The sequence below is a fragment of the Pseudorasbora parva genome, chromosome 21 (genome assembly GCF_024679245.1).
Source record: "Pseudorasbora parva isolate DD20220531a chromosome 21, ASM2467924v1, whole genome shotgun sequence".
NCBI classification, from domain to species: Eukaryota; Metazoa; Chordata; class Actinopteri; order Cypriniformes; family Gobionidae; genus Pseudorasbora; species Pseudorasbora parva.
This window is the reverse complement of record NC_090192.1, coordinates 40,072,506-40,087,073: the sequence shown is the minus strand read 5'-3', so window position 1 is coordinate 40,087,073 and position 14,568 is coordinate 40,072,506. Positions and strand designations below refer to the sequence as shown.

Below are 14,568 nucleotides of genomic sequence, written 5' to 3'. Positions count from 1 at the left end.
GTGTGTGTGTGTGTGTGTGTGTGTGTGTGTGTGTGTGTGTGTGTGTGTGTGTGTGTGTGTGTGTGTGTGTGTGTGTGTGTGTGTGTGTGTGTAGGTTAGTGTGGTTAGTGTGGTTAAACTGACCGTTTTTACTGCTTACACTTTCACAATTTGGGTCATTGTACACACTCGGCGCGCCAGAAGTATTTGGATTGGGTTTCCGCCAGGATCCTGGATCATTCGCATCCACGCCGTGTTTTCTATCCGCCCGCAGTGTGTCTGTGGAAATAGAATGAGCTGGATGTAATGTGACACTGAACTGAGCGCCGCTGCTGCTCACACACACTCACAGATCATGAGAGAGAAACACAACACACTTCAGCAGCGCAGCGGATACTGTCACTCATCCTCCGGTGGGATTTAACCGGTAAGCCCGTTTGTGCCTTGTTCAGCTGCTTTCGGATGGGTTTGTTCTGTGTTCCGGATAATGGAAGAGTTTATCTCCATCCTGCGGGATCTCCGGTGCGCGAGCTCCCGGTGTTCTGGCGGTGCGCGCGCGCGTGTGCGGTCGGATTCAAGCGGGATCGCGATGCGCCGTGATTCGGATCATTAGTTCAGGCTCAGTCGCCTCGATTCGGATGATTAGTTCATGTTTAGATGATTCCGGAGATTATTTGGATGTTTTGCACACATGAATGCACTGATGCGCGTTTGTTTCATTCATAAAACCCCGTATATTGCGCTGCATTTGTTGAATGTTTGTGGGGTTTTATGCTCACTTTACAGTTCACTTCTCATTTTAGACTCTAACTTGTTGTTGTTGTTGTTGTTTTTTTACACATATAACAAGGTACTATGCACTTTATTTGGTAGGGCTGCTTGCATTCACATGATCACAATAACATTTACTGGTGTTTTTAAAAATAGAGACAGTAAAACACGATTCCTGCCAAAAAGCTGATCTAATATGCATTGTGTTAATAATAATGAATCTCACCTTTGGTTAACACTTTTAACTAATGCATAATACACACTTACATACATAAGCACACCTAATAAGAGAGAAGAAAACACATTTTGTCTCAACCACTAAAAAAAACCACACACACAAAAACAGTACTTTTCACTTTTTATTTTGTTGGGCTGCTTGCTACAATAGCATTTGTCACTGGTGTTTTTATTTGAATATGGACTGTAAAAACACATTTCCAGCCTAAAAGCTGAAAAATCAAATATGCATTGTATAGATAATATTGCATATGCTCAATTGCATGCATCTCACCTTTGGTTAACACTTTTAACATAATACACACATGTATATAGACGCCCAATAAGAGAGAAGAAAACACATTTTGTCACAACTATAATTTTTAATAACTAGGTACTATGCACTTTATTTTGCATTCACACTATTACAATAACAACATTTATTACTGGTGTTTTTATTTGAATATGGAATGTAAAAACACAATACCAGCCAAAAAGCAGAAAAATCAAATATGCATTGTTTAGATAATATTGCATATGCTACTTTGAATGTATCTCACATTTGATTAAACACGTTTAACTAATATAATATACGCATGCATACACACCTAATAAGAGAAAAAAAACACACATTTTGACACAGTGTTATTTTATTTTCTTAAAGTGAAAATAAAAATGTCTGTATTTGAGTTGAGCATGAAAACTTTCAAGGTCATAAATGTGTTTTTGTGGGTTTAAGTAAAAGCAGGTGTGTGTGTGTGTGTGTGTGTGTGTGTGTACATGTTTTTGTAGCCTGGTGGGGACTTCAGCCTGAATGCACACAGACTCATAGGGACTCTTCTCACTGTAGGGACCTAAATTGAGGTCCCCATGGGTAGAAAAGCTTATAAATCATACAAAATGTGTTCTTTTAAAAATGTAAAAATGCAGAAAGTTTCCTGTGATGGGTAGATTTAGGGGCAGGGGCAGTGTAAGGAAATATGGTGAGTCCCCAGAAAGATAGCGCACCAGACTGTGTGTGTGTGTGTGTGTGTGTGTGTGTGTGTGTGTGTGTGTGTGTGTGTGTGTGTGTGTGTGTGTGTGTGAAGATGCTGCTGTTTCATGCCTGGACATCTGTGCAAAAACAACAAGATCCAAAAACCAGACATAGCTGCGCTCGAACAATGTTAGATCTGTGTGTTTGTGTGTGTGTGTGTGTGTGTGTGTGTGTGTGTTTTGGAGGTAGGCTATTTCTGTAGTCGAGTCATTGACCAGCCCTTAAATTGCTCTTTTCTGTGAGTGGACTTTAGTCAGTGATTGTACTGTGAGTTGCATAATGTTCTATTTGTTCTATTGCGGTTTATACATAATTCAAAATGAAGGGGATTCTTGGTAACAGTGTTTTTCTCTGAGAAACGAGAGTGATGTAAGGGATTGCAAGCTCGGATCGCTCTCATGTGTCTCTGGTGTGTTTGTAAACTCAGTGTCCTGAAACGTGGAGCACAGATTTTACAGCCTCGCTCTGTTCCTCCTCCTCCTCGATGGGCCCCGGAGAGTGTGTGTGTGTGTGTGTGTGTGTGTGTGTGTTGTGAGGGGGTCGTCTGTCCTATTCAGCTGTAGATGTAGACACAAAAGACACATTGACACTCAGCAGTGTGTCGCACGTGTGTGTAGCATCATTTTTTAAAGGGGTCATGAATTGAGAAATCACATTGTTCTGAAACTTTTGACATGTGAGAGGTTATTGTACTTGCACCTGCAAAAATCATAGTCACGATTATTTTGGTCAATAATGAAATCAGGTGGGTGAAACTCTTATTATTTCATGATATGAGTCATTTTAAATATAAGTCAAATTTCATAATTATCGATACTTCAGCAAAAATTAAGACTATCAATCAATCAACTTTATTTATAAAGCGCTTTTACAATGACGATTGTTTCAAAGCAGCTTCACAGTGTTAAAGCAGCACTGGGTAACTTTTGCTACAGTTGGGAAAAAATAATGTCCTCCACTACTGTCGTAAGCTCTGTCATCCTACAACAGGGGATGCCATCGCGCATGCATTTGTTGACATGACAGCCCTGATAGCCCTGAACTAGTGATGCGCGGGTCGTCTCATAACCCGCGGACCCCGTATGTCTATTTAATGGTCGCGGGTGCGCGGCGGGTTGTAAAAATATATACAGTGGTGCGGTGCGGGCCAAATAACTTCATAAAAGCGTCCCGCGGGTCGGTGCAGCACTAACAGTTCCCCTGAACACTGCAGGAGGAGTTCACATGCAGGTGTTCTTCTGGCGGCGCGTGGGAAATGTCTTCATCCCAGGTACAGTCAGTGGCAGATGCTTCAGCATGTCATGAATATAATTTCATGGGTTTTATTTTTTTCAAACGCCAAAAAATCCAATGCTCACGTTTACAATCCAGTGTCATTATAGTAGTCTATTGGTTAGCGTTTTACAGAATCTATATGATACTTCAGTTCAATGTTTGAGTGGTCGGTAATCACCGTAACAAGCAGGACAGCATCGGTCGGGCACGCCTCCTTCAGCTCACGCCGACGAGCAAACGCTGGTCACATGTTGATCCTCGTCCTGCCTTTAATCCCAGCACTTTTTCGTTTCCTCTTATTCCTTTCCTCCAACAAAACCTTTTCTTTCTTATTTGTCTGTGCTGCTTCAGACATGACTATATTATCCGACGAACAAAGTTGGGCTCGCACGTCCTAATGTAAGGAAGTGTGTGTGTTGGTGGAAGTGACGTATTTGCCGTAAAGCAGTCGAATTTTGTAGTTCTTTTTGTTCTCGGGTTTCTACCCGAAACCTGAAGTTTAAAAGTAAGATTAAAAACAATACAGACCCCATCAGGCTATGGCAGACGTGTCATTCAACCTATTGTAATTCGATTTATCATCACAAGAGTCTTGAAAATATATTATGAAGGTTGAAAAGTTACCTAGTGCTGCTTTAAACAGGACAATATTGCAACAAAATGTGATTTGGCTGTACAGTTATTCTGGAGAAAACAGTGATATTATCAGCTTACTTTAATTTATCATACAGCGACAATGTTGGCAGATCAGTATTATAGTTTATAGAATTGAATAAGACCTAATTAATTCATTTTATTTGTGTATTTAGTTGAATAACTTAAAAAAAGGATTTTTAAAGTCTAATTAATGCAAGTAAAAAGTCCTCAAAACAGTTTACAGAAGACATTAAGCAGTCAGCAATAAAATAAGAACAAATAAACTAATTACAAACAAAACCAAATGAAATAAACAGTGCTTCATATTTTTCAGAAAGACTAATATTCAGATATTATTAGCCTATAACAGAAATTGAATAAAGTAATCAAATGTAAAATAACACTGCTTTATACATTACATATATACTACAGTCTACAACACTTGCAGTGAGTGATTTAATCTTTGTCTTTTCTTGTTAAATTAACAGTGACTATAGCAGTCAGTAATGTTGGTTACTGTCACTTTAAGAGTGAATGCACGGATCAAATATACTGTTACACACGCGCTTTTTCTCAGTGTTTACATTCACTTAAGACAAAACCCAGTGTGTTTACGAGGATACTCGGCAAACCGGCATTTCGACATATTTGTGTGAAGGCTATCTGACCGTTTAAGCAAGTATCTGAAGCCCACAGTATACTTCCGTCTCGGAGCGCGAACACAAGAGGTCGCCTAGAGAACAGCGTTCTCTTTCGCGTCTCTTTCGCGGTCGTATGCATTTTTAACATGGGCGTCGGAACCATTGTGTGTCTGTGGGACAGGACCCAACCACTTTTTAAAGGTGTGTTTGCATGCGATTGGTCTTTTTTAAACATTAGTTAGTGTGTAATTTTGTCGCAATATTATCCTGTTTGACACTGTGAAGCTGCTTTGACACAATCGTGATTGTAAAAGCGCTATGTAAATAAAGTTGATTGATTGATTGATTGTAATGTCGCTGCTTGAGCATAAACAGTCTCTGCAAAGTTACAGCGCTGAAAGTTCAATGCAATCGGAGATATTGTCTTTTAAAGTTACGGCAGTTTATTGCCTACAAAAATGGCCGGTTTGGACTACAACGAGCTTCCTCCTGGGTTGGTGACATCATAAACCCTCGCTAGTCTCCGCAGATGTGACTTCTGCCCGTAATGGGAAGGGGCGTGGCCTTAACCTGTGCTTAACTTTCAACACCTACACTAATGTCACCGTAAATGATTTGGTGACTTTTGTCATTTTGTCTGGACCAACCAGACAACGATGCGGACTGTTTGCACTTAATGTAAATTGCATCTACTCCAGTAAAAGTTTCGGAGGGACCCACCCTCATTTTTTTTGGCTTTTAATAACACTGTTTATCAAGCACGTCCTTCAGTTTAGCACCAGTAGTATATCGCTTTTGATCTAACTGTACTATACAAATAAAAATTCAAAACTTCCTCGTTAGTCCACAAAAATGACTCGTTTTGGATTTTGTCACATTATGATTATGTAATAGTGTGATGAAAGAAGCCACACCCACTTCTACATCATCACCTCTTTGGCCCCACCCATCGATTTGCACGTCACGAAGTTGTAAATACGAGCGATGCAAACACAGGATTACTCACGCAATAAAACCATAGAGGATCTCAAGACGTTTGAAGTGGCACAGTCTTTTGCATTGCCTTTCTTGTGATCTAACAAGCAAGGATGGACTTAAGATCGTGTTTTTAACGTGCTTCATTTTACTGTGGATTCATTTTTTATACACTGTTCAATGCAGGTATTTCAGTTAGACTGAAAATGAAACTATCTTGGAGTTCCTTTGCTGTTCTTTCCATTGCATCGGCATTCATGGAATTAATGCGCGCGTTCCCAGATATGGTAGAAAGCACGTAGAGAACGCTGCTATTGTTATTGTTTTAATCAAAGCCATTCGATGTAGTCCTGAATAAAAGCTTCATTGAAGGATATCTTCTGTTTTGTCGTCAGTAAAGCTCCATTCGCACCCGCCGCTAGTCTCTGTTACCCCTTTTCCACCAGAATGAACCGAGTGCTAGTTCAGAGCCCGTGCTAATGTGAGTTCTAAGTTGGTTCGACTTGAGAGCCTTTATGAACCGGTTTGGCTTTCCACATGTAAGAGAGCCACCGCAGAGCTAGGTCTTACGTCACTGTATACGTCTCATCTTTCTCGCTAGCGTTTTAGCAACGCTAGCGAGGCAGCGGGAAATACAAACACACCAGGCTTGTTCGAGATGCATCGGGAAAAGCATAAGGAGTCGTTGGAGCTCGCTCTACTTTGATGTCCTACGCAATCAGTCTGCACAGCGCGCGCTGATGCATCTCGAACAAGACTTCCCTCAGTGGCTCATGGCTTTATGATCCTACATCAGCATTAAAACGCCGCAAATCCAACGCATTCGTGCAGCTCTCCATGATTTGTATAGACGGAGATTACAATCCAGCAGCTGTTAGCTTGATTAGCTGCTATTGAAAAAATGGCGGTCACAGGTTTGTGTTCATCTTGTTGATCACGGTAACGCCGCCCCCAGCCGGTGACGCAAGCGGTTCTTACTTCTAGCCCAGCATGTTTTGGTGTTACTTAAGAACCACTTTTCCTGGCTCGGAGCTGGTGCTTTGGCTGTGGAAACACAAAGAACCGATTTGAAACTAGGCTCTGGCTCCGATTTAGCACCAGCACTGCCTTGGTGGAAAAGGGGTATGTATGTCAGACACTCTAATGGGAGACTGTACGTCTGGCCATTTCTATAGAAAATGCAATCACAAGTCATAAAAAACTAAGATATCATTCTAATTTGACTAAGAATTAGGTTTAAAATAATAAAAAGTAGCATTCTGCAGTTGGAAAGTGTTGTCACAGCAGATAAATCACAGCAGTGCTCAGTGCATTAAATCATTAACCAGATTAGCGATCGATCTATCAACAAATGAAACTCACTCATACTGTCCAAAATGACTGAAACGTCATTCAAATTTCATTCAAATAACCAATTTTCTTGTTCCTAATAATCAACATTGCTGCAGTTCACATTAGTTTCTCCTGCATTGTGCTAAACTGCATTATATAATAATTAACATATAATTATAACAAACAATCATGATCGATGATCTGAATCGCAATCTCCCCAATTTTGAGATCTTTATGTAAAAAAAATATGGACGTACGTCACGTAAGCTTAAAGTAGGGGCGAGCTGGTGCGCCGCCATCTTGCGAGCGCGTCATCGCGTGTCACTTCCGGATAACAGAAAATGGGGGAAAAGGCGGGATGTGGGCGGACCTTAGGTGACGCAATGACTATTAGACGGCGGATAAATGGCTATCCACCTGTAACCACGCCCTTAATTATGCATAATTTTAAGGCTTTATATAACGTAAACGAATGAGTTATAAAAAAATTCACCCCCCTCACAGTCGTCATGAAGGGCAAAATTAGCCGTATAGACCAAAACCACAATTTGTCCCAGACTGTAAACATGTTTTATTCTGCTGTAAAGTTGGGCATTTTAACATGAGGCTCAATGAGATTCTGATCCTTCTGGAGCCGCTCTAGTGGCCAGTTGAGGAATTACAGTTTACATTACTTCCGTATTGGCTTCAAGAGAGACCGTGGGAGGAGCCGCTTAGTAAAAACTCACCAAGATGGACATTTTGTAGTGTGTACACACACAGAAAGCGCGCCTATTTTGCAGGTTAATGTGCTTTTATAAAAAAACATTGAATAAAGCATGTCCCGCAGTAGACTGCATTTTACAACAGTCACATTACATGATTTGGAAGGAAAGGAGAAAGCACACCGCTTTAAAGAAAAGTAGCGGCATGCGGCACAATGATCATTTTATCTTGATCATCACGTTTTCATAATCATCATCTATTAATGCCATTGTTCTTGCTTTCATGCCGCCTCCAAGATTACAAGACATGATTTTAAAATGATAATGACGTGCACGGACACTTATTACAAAATCAGAATTGTTAATTTTTATATCATGAGGACTTTAAGGTGAAAGCTTCGCTGAACTCATTTTAACCAGACGGGCGTCCAGAGAGGGCAGTGTGTGTGTGTTTTGTTCTGTTCGTGTGTGTGTGTTTTGGGTGTGTAATCTCCGTTGAGATAATCTATCTTGCTCCGCTGTGATGAGACGCCTGCGAGTCGGCCTACATCAAACACACACACACACACAGACACACACACAGGTCAGGTCGGATGGCTAGCGAACGAACACCCAACGTTTAGATCTGTGGAAAGCTCACTGACCTCTGGCTTCATCCAGAAACTGACCCGTTTGCAGCGATGCCCCACAGACACACATCACCACACCCCGACTGAGATCCTAGTTAATTATTTATGAATAATTTACTGAAGATGTTTGCCTAACGACACGTGAATACATACAGAGTTCAAAATTAACACTGATCCAGCGGCAAATATTGGCTAAAGTAATGCAAGTATATTTGTCTGAATTTGGTTAATTGTCTTTTCCTTAGTTATTTTATTTCATACTTTTATAAGTAATATTACCAAATAAAATGATGAATATAATAAAATGTGTGTAGACAGAAATTTCTTAAATGTAATATTATTTCTAATATTTGTATTTAATTAATTCAGAGGACTATGTTTATAGTTAAACATTTTTGTTTACATACTGTGTGTGTAATATAGACAGTATTTAAATATATATATATACGTGTGTGTGTGTGTGTGTGTATATACAGAATTTTAATATATATATATGTGTGTGTGTGTGTTTGTGTGTGTATACAGTATTTTAATATGTGTGTGTGTGTGTGTGTGTGTGTGTGTGTGTGTGTGTGTGTGTGTGTGTGTGTATATATATTAAAATACTGTATACACACACACACACACACACACACACACACACACACACACACACACACACACACATATATATTAAAATACTGTATACACACACACACACACACACACACACACACATATATACATATTAAAATACTGTATACACACACACACACACATATATATTAAAATACTGTATACACACAAACACACACAGTATTTTAATATATGTGTGTGTGTCCTATGGAGAGTCCCTGTAAACCACATAGACCAACATGTGTGTGTGTGTGTGTGTGCGTGTGTGTGTGTGTGTGTGTGTGTGTGTGTGTGTGTGTGTGTGTGTGTTTGTATACAGTATTTGTGTGTGTGTCTGTGTCTGTGTGTGTACATAGTTTTTTTGTGTTTGTGTGTGTGCTTATTTCTGTGTGTGCATGTCTCTGCATATGCAAATACACATATATAAACAAAAACTTTTATGAAGCAATTAATCACGCTTAATTGATTTGACAGCACTAATACACACACACACACACACACACACACACACACACACACACACACACACACACACACACACACACACATGTTGGTCTATGTGGTTTACAGGGACTCTCCATAGGCGTAATGGTTTTTATACTGTACAAACCGTATTTTCTATACCCTTACACTGCCCCTAAACCTACCCATCACACACACACACACACACACACACACTCTGCCCCTAAACCTACCCATCACACACACACACACACACACACACACTCTGCCCCTAAACCTACCCATCACACACACACACACACACACACACACACACACACACTTACGTGCACAGTTGTTAGTTATTGATTAGTGTGTTTGTTTGGCGGCTTTAGTTTTTTTACAGAGTCAACGCTTTCATTAAACGTCGGTGTTTTAATGTGACATTGTGCTGGTGTATCTTTGAGAGTTTGCGTTTATAACCCTGATGTATTTAGTAAATTGATGTTTTTTGAGAACCACTGCTACCACAGAGAGATGTTTTAACCATTGCATCGTGTTTGCTCATTTCTGCAACATTTCTGTTTGGTTTCATGTTTTCAGATGCACATCTTTGACTTCTGTGCGGTGAAATCTGGCTTTCTGATTGGCCCTGTGCCTTGCGATGCGTGTTTGTGATTGGCTGATGAGGATGAGAGTCCGTCAGCACACATTGGCTGAACTGAAAGTGTGTCTCTGTGGCTCGGTGCACTCAGACAAATGAGTTTGATACTCCAGATCTGTCAGGAAAATTGGGAAGAATTGCCAAGCCGGTGTCTGAGTGCACCGGATCCAGCTAATGGGCTCCGAGAGAGCCATTAAACTGACATTTACAGCCTTTAATAAAAATAACTTTCATTATTACTATTGCGAGATTACAGTTGTACAGTAAATTAAGAGCCTAATTTGTACTATTATTATTATTATTAAACTATTAAATAAATGGAAAATGTCATAAGAATATTATTGTATAATATCAAATATTATTATTATTAATAATGATTATTACTGTACTATGAGTATTTTTCATAAACATTTGTTTAATAAAATATATATAAAGTATTAAAAAAAATGAATTCTGTTATTGGTATTATTACAATAACTCATTATTACTATTGCAATATTAAAGTTGTACTGTAAATTAAGAGCCTAATATGATGTAGTAATAATAATAATAATTATTATTATTAATAAATATCACTACTGCACTATAAAATTATTGTGTAATAAAAATATTTTGATATTGAATACTACTGTACTATGAAATAATGGAATATTTTTCATAAACATATTTGTTTAATAATATAAAGTATTATTTTAAAAATGTAAATATTTAAATTAAATAATATTATTGCATTATTATTACAGGAAAAATTATTATGTTTTAATTTTTTTGCGTCCACATGTTAACGTGCACTATGTAGTATTTTTGCAGTAAAATATCCAAAAACCACCAGGCCAGTGTTATATATTTTGTTGCATTTGTGTTCTTAGAATATACCGAATATTTCCAACTATTTGTAAGTTGTGAGTAAATTTGAACCAATGACCCGGGACGGGTGAGGGCGTGGCCTGTCGATGACATCATGTCCGCGTTACACTCGGTTTCCTGTTTTTTTCTGCAGAAGCGCTTTACTCTCACTGCAGTGTGAACTAGAGTCACAGCAGAGTAACGTCATCACATCATCTCAACACATTTAGATGTGTCTAATCTGATAAACAAAGCTGCGTTCCTCACACTCATGACTGGAAAAGAGGAAATGGCGCCGGCGACTGTGGCATAATAAAAGTCCCGCCGCTCATGAGGTGTGTGTTTCGTTCAATCGCTCCAGCGGCCTTGCTCAGCTCCTCAACACTCGCTCCAGCTCAGCTGCACACTACAGTAACGTTAAAGGGTTACTTCAGTGATTAGCATATGGCTTTGTATCAGTAGAAACCTTGGAGTATATTCGAATGATCCTCCTTGAGATGAGAGATTTATGCATTTTATTTCTGGAAAAATTACTCCGGTGACGCAAATATTGTCAATTTGCGGCATCAGTAAAAATGTTTGTCCAGACGCTAAAGACTACAGCCAGCAGAGGGAGCTATTTCCGCATGTTTTCAACTCACACATGAGGGATAGAGATAGAGACCGAGCTCAGCTCAGGCATTCATGGAAACGGAGCGGCCGGAGGAGCAAAGTGAGTGTTTCAACTTCTCAAATGAATTCCTATTAAAAGTTAAGCTACCAAAGGCATGAACTGAAAACGCGCCAGACTGAACATGCGCTGTGAATGTATATGCGTTTACGTGTTTACCTCAGCTCTCATCACGAGAGCTCATTCTGCTCATTCATTATGATGACTGTAATCTGACTCCTGCTGCGTTTGTGCTGACACTTCCTCCGCGGCTAAATCACATTATATTGAACACACACTTTCAGTTTTTAATTGTAGTGTCTGTTCTCTAACTGAACTGATTTTATGAAGATTAACGCGGTGGGGAAAGTGATTCAGTAGCGGTGGCTGTGGGAGTGGCCTCGTAGGGCAGCGAAGCATTCTGGGAATTGTAGTCTTTCATCCCGAGAAATACATTTTCTGTCTTTTCTCAGTCTAGAAGGCACCAAATTTAAAAATAATTTCATTTCTACTACATTAATGACCCAGTTTAAATACAGATTCATCTTCCCAGCGCTGAAGTACCCTTTTAATAATTACATCCATGAACATGATTTCTGCCCGAGTCCTATTTTCCACCGGCTGTGAGGTGAAGAACACGTCCTTAAGATGCTGCGCTCAAACTTGGCGTCATCAAACTACGCCTTTGTTTAGAATAGGCGACCTCTAGTGGACGGAAAAGTTACATAGTGCACCTTTAAATCCTTAAAGGGGGGGTGAAACACTGTTTCAGTCAATCTCATGTCAATCTTGAGTACCTATAGAGTAGTATTGCATCCTTCATATCTCTGAAAAGTCTTTAGTTTTATTATATTTATAAAAGAAATATGGGCTGTACCGAGTCTTTCCGAAAAAAACGAGCGCCTGGAGGCGTATCGTGTGGGCGGAGCTAAAGAATGACGAGCACGCAGCTACAGCACGAGAGCTTCTGAAAGCTGACGTCCTCAAGCGTGGAGAAGAAAACGTTACTCTAATAAACCATGGCTATCAATCAGATTCAGCTAATAGATATATGATCCAGAATCAGATCCGGAGGCTGAAATAAACTGAACAGGAGAAGCAGCAGCAGCAGGACGTCCGTCTCTGTGGTATGGACTGTATTTAGTGGCCTGTCAACATTTGTGTGTGTTTACTCGCAGTTTATGAGGACATGATTCGGTTTATGGACTATTGTATGCGACTAAACCTTAGCAGTAGCAAGCAAAACGGTTCTGCACGTCAGACTAGTGTAACGTTATACAGAGAACAACAATGGAGTCCGTTAGCGCACACTTCTTTGGTATGATTTGGTGAAGTCCTGACAGCAGTGACCGTGGAGATCCACTTTGAGACGCGACTGAAGCGATGTTGTGAAGCTTCCCGTCATTTCTGCGTTCAAATCGGTTCAAATGCAGCGCTGCCTTCCCAGAATGCTGTGCTGAAGCGTTGAAGTCGCTCGACGTCACCCAGAGGAATAAAGTGGAGCGCGGCGCGGACTATAACGACAGAAGTGTTCACAGACGACTGGATCTGCACCTGAGAGTGTTTATGGGCGTGCATTTCCTCTCTCGCTCTAGTCACGCGCGCGCACCCTACCGGGAGAAGAGCCCGTACGGCCCATACAAGGACCTTCCGCTCTATTAACGTCAAGCCGACCCATACTCGAAAAAAACTCTCCGAAACTTGTGAGAAACCGGAAGGAGTATTTTTGACACAGAAATACTCCATCAAACGTCCAACATTAGTTTTTGAAACTTTGTCTATGTTTAGGATGGAAATCCAAGTCTTTAACAGTGGAGCTCAGTATGCAGGAAACTGCATTTCACCGCCCCTTTAAGATATTGGGAAGACATATGTTGCTCATGGTTCATACTAGGGCTGTGGGATATTGAAGAAAAATGTGATATGGTTCATATCAGTAATTGGTCTGTGTGAACATCTCAGCGTCAGAAAAATCCTGTTTTCATGATCTTACACAACAGGTGTGTGTTGAGCTCTCCGTGACGTAATGCTGTTTGCTGTCAGTCTCTGCTGAACTGAGAGTGATTTTATCAGTTGTGCAGCCGGTGAGAGAATGTGTGTTTTCAGTCTGTGAGTCAGGACCAAACCGCTCGCAAAACAAGCCCTTATCAGCTCTGAGCACAGGTCAGTGTGTTTAATGCTCTGGATTATTACACACAGATGAACTGGGATGGAGACCATGAGAAATTAAACCATTCTGGTTACGTTTAGTTGCACGAGCCCTTCATAAGTTCTTACTTAAAGCAACTAGTTTGGTTGCATTTTGTGCTTAATTTGGTTGCCGTGTGTGTGTGTGTGTGTGTGTGTGTGTGTGTGTGTGTGTGTGTGTGTGTGTGAGAGAGAGAGAGAGAGAGAGAGAGAGAGAGAGAGAGAGAGAGAGAGAGTATTTGTGTCTGTGAGTGTGTGTGGATTTTGTGAGTATTTGTGTGTGTGTGTGTGTGTGTGTGAGAGAGAGAGAGAGAGAGAGAGTATTTGTGTCTGTGAGTGTGTGTGGATTTTGTGAGTATTTGTGTGTGTGTGTGTGTGTGTGTGTGTGTGTGTGAGAGAGAGAGAGAGAGAGAGAGTATCTGTGTCTGTGAGTGTTTTTGTGTGTGTGTGTGTGTGTGTGTGTGTGTGTGTGTGTGTGTGAGAGAGAGAAAGGGGGGTGGAGACAGTGTGTGTGAATGAGAGTATTTGTGTCTGTGAGTGTGTGTGTGTGTGTGTGTGTGTGTGTGTGTGTGTGTGTGTGTGTGTGTGTGTGTGTGTGTGTGTGAGAGAGAGGTGTGTGTGTGGGTGTGTGTGTGTGTGTGGGTGTGTGTGTGGGTGCGTGTGCGTGTGCGTGTGGGTGCGTGTGCGTGTGCGTGTGTGTGAGGGTGACGTGTGTGTCTGCACATGCACTGTTTGATCTTCATGTCTGTGATCTTCCATCACGAATCCTGAGTGACCCGCTGACCTGATGATGTCACGCTCGACTGCGTCTCCATCAGGGAAATGTAAGCGCTCCAGATAAGAGATATGACTGTCCTTCAGCTGAACCTGAGAGATGATAGATAGATATATAGACACTATATTGCCAAAAGTATTGGGACGCCCTCCAGATCACTGAGTTCAGATGCTCATTCACTTCATGGCCACAGGCGT

At 40.7% G+C, this 14,568-nt stretch overlaps 1 protein-coding gene across 12 annotated transcripts in view; it reads left to right on the top strand.

The window, feature by feature from the left end:
• The first annotated feature begins 256 nt into the window (after window positions 1–256).
• The window catches only part of LOC137055365 (zinc finger MIZ domain-containing protein 1-like), a 79,837-nt gene continuing 65,525 nt past the window's right edge, over window positions 257–14,568 (top strand). For all 12 annotated transcript variants that reach the window (XR_010899993.1, XR_010899986.1, XR_010899988.1 and 9 more), the window contains exon 1: window positions 257–406. The gene's annotated coding sequence lies outside the window, so the exon portion shown is untranslated. The remainder of the gene's footprint in view (window positions 407–14,568) is intronic.